Genomic DNA, 3,406 nt, shown 5'->3' with positions numbered 1-3,406 from the left:
AGTGTGCTAGATCCAGCCAAGGAATCCACATGTCTCAGAGAAAATATGCACTGAAACTGATTGCTGAATGTGGGCTAGGAGGAGCTAAGCCTGCTGGAACACCACTAGAACAGAATAAAAAACTCACATCAGTAAAATATGATGAACTCATATCACATGAAGGCAGAGTTGATGATCAACCACTGCAGCATCCTAAAAGGTATCAGAGACTGGTGGAGAGACTCTTGTATCTCACCATGACCAGATCTGATATAGCTTTTCCAGTCCAAGTATTGAGCCAATACATGCACAATTCTAAGGAGTCATATATGGAATCAGCACTGAGGGTTGTCAGATACCTCAAGGAAGCTCCAGGTCTTGGGCTGTTAATGTCATCTCAAGGTACAAATACACTAACTGCTTATTGTGATTCTGATTGGGGTGCTTGTCTAGAAAAAAGAAGGTCTGTCACTGGATACTTAGTAAAGTTTGGTGGATCACTAATCTCTTGGAAATCAAAGAAACAAGAAACAGTATCCAGGAGCTCTGCAGAGGCTGAGTTTAGAAGTATGGCCAACTGTGCAGCTGAGATTACCTGATTGGTAAGTCTGTTTAAAGAGCTAGGAGTCCAGATTGAATTGCCTGTTAACATGTTTTGTGATAGCATAGCTGCTATTCAAATTGTTGCAAATCCCATATTTCATGAAAGAACCAAACACATTGATATAGATTGCCATTTTGTAAGGGAAAGATTATGCCAAGGTATGCTGAAAACTAACTTCATACATACCAAAGATCAGCTAGCATATATATTCACCAAAAGTCTTGGAAAATCCCAGCATCAACAGTTGCTAAACCAGCTTGGAGTTATGAACCTCTTCAAACCATGAGCTTGAGGAGGAGTGTTAACTTGGCAAGCTAACATGGTTAAAGTAGTTAGAATATTGTTAAGAGTAGTTAAAAGTTGTTAGTAAGTTGTTGTAGTTAGTTGAAATGTAGTTGAATGTATAAATGTAAAAATGATGTATATGTACAAGTAGAAAAATATAAATACATATGCTGATGAAGTAATAAAGCTACATTAGCTTCACTTTTAGATATTTTTCTCTCTCTACCTCATCTCTCCTCCTTCTCTCTACAATCCCTCTTTTCTTCTCTTCTCCTCTGTACATTCTTCTTCATCTTCATTCTCTGTTCTTCTTCTGCCTTCTGCTACTACTCTTCTCTTCTCAGGTCTAACTCCACTGGTGGAGTTATCAAAATTGTCTCCAGAGGATAACTATAATGTTTTATGTTTAAATTATGTGATATGACTCTTACAGAAGAAGAATCAAAGAAACAAGAGTTTAAAGTAGAGCAAGGATAAACAAGAGGAATACCAAGAGTTTCAAAAGAGGTAACATAATTGGTATCAATTCAATATGACGATGGTGCACATAATTTGAAGAATTGTTTAGAAATCATACTGTGTTATAATTAAAGTTTGCCTTACAAAGTAAAATAGAGGAGTGTTACGATCACAAGTGAGTGAAGCGAGTCAATTTCTTTCTCTTGTTGTGTTTAAAGATTGAAAATTTGTAAAGCATGAACACCCATATGTACGTGTATCCGTAAAGTGTAGAGGAAATCTACAAAACATTATAAAGCCTCACATTTTTTCTAACTGAAATCCCACGAAGATGTCTTCAGTCTAAAGGTTATGTCGATATCCAGATTTATGTTTCCAGGTGCCACCAGTAAAGCCTCACATTAATCTTATAGTGCAGTGTTTTTTTTATTGGCAAGTAAGTGTGCCAAGTTTTGTTTTGAAAGTTGGTAGATATTTTTTGAATTATTCATTTAGTGAATGTATGCATATTAGAAACTATAAACCGTCGAGTTAATAGTGTATGAGGAGTTTCATTCACAAAGCTTAGTATAAAGAGTAAGACGACATTAATACAGTTAGGGGTGCTAAGGCATTAACGATTGCACCATATTTATAGTTGGTTGGTCTAATATGTTGAATAATAAGTCTTCGCCTAGGACCTCTGCCCACAAGTAGAGTGTTGTTGGTATTTCCTAACAGTTGTTCTCTTTTTTTAAGGGCCATCGACAGATTATTAATAATTTCTAGACACTTAATGGGCGGAAAAACTGAAACAGTTAAATTGTAACGGGGATGAGTAGAAAGTAGTTAATATATATTTGATGGAATTCATGGGTAAAGGATTACACCCCTTCAGGACATTATTTGGATTAAGAATCAGAGGGGAGTAAGCTTTTTGGGGAACTTGTTGAGTTGCTTGGCGGAGGCATATTTATCATTAAAACCAAACTCATTAATAATACAGTTAGTGACTCTTAAGTCTTCCATGATAGTATCATAGTTATAGCCTTATAGGTGCTCGGTCTATATGCCGAATAATTCTTGTTTGCCATTTAAGAACCCACATATGTTTAATAATATCAAACATCCTACATCACGTTATGAACACAAGATTTTTTTTCATAGTATACATATCTTTCGTTTTAAAAAACATGATGTAAAAGTGTCCTCTACTATATCAAACTTTGTGTACGCCAATTTTTTTAAACGATAAATTAATGAGGGGTGGAGTATCTATGTTCATGTGACAATGGTCGCTAAACTTTTGTGTAAATCTTATAAGTCAAAACAACCTAAGGAGTTAAGTAGAATAGAGTATCATTGGCAAGTTTGTTATTATAATTTTAACGAGAATAATATTTTAGTTGCTACGGGGTGTTTATTTTATGTGGCTATAATATAGGTGAGTGAACAATTTCAATGTATATGCTAATACAATTGTAATTTAATCATGCGGGAATTTACTACCGATTCAAGAAAGAGCAATATTTCGCTAACGTTAAGCAAATTTGTCATTGTGATTTGCTGGGAAGCAACCCTGTGAAAGACTGGATTTTGAATTTGCTCATGTTTGGCGTCTGTCCAGATTGGGTGGGTTGGAGGTGACGACTAATGACTTGTGAGAGTTGGAGGAGACGCTCTTTTTATTTAGCCATTTTTTATGTTAGTTTTCTTTTTGGGTATTTACATAATTTAACTGATCGATCAGTTCATATTTTTAAGTTAGTATGTATGTATATGTATATTTAAGTTAAGGGTATTTAAATAGTTTAACTTTCATTTCAGGAATTTCATACTTTTAAGATAGTATATATGTATATGTATAGATATAAATGATATGATGATGATATGCTGATATATGATATGATTATATAAACATTAACTACTAATTAATGTTTTTTTCTCTCCATCTTGTAAAATGGTCAAATTTCTTCCACACTTTTGTTTTATCTCTCCATTTTGCAACGCCTCCTAACAACCGTGGACTATTATTAATGTGATTCAATCTCATTCATTTACTCTTATCTATAAATAACCTCATTTGCTCCACCGTAACAT

This window comes from Solanum dulcamara, chromosome 5, assembly GCF_947179165.1.
Source record: "Solanum dulcamara chromosome 5, daSolDulc1.2, whole genome shotgun sequence".
NCBI classification, from domain to species: Eukaryota; Viridiplantae; Streptophyta; class Magnoliopsida; order Solanales; family Solanaceae; genus Solanum; species Solanum dulcamara.
This window is presented reverse-complemented; position numbering follows the sequence as displayed.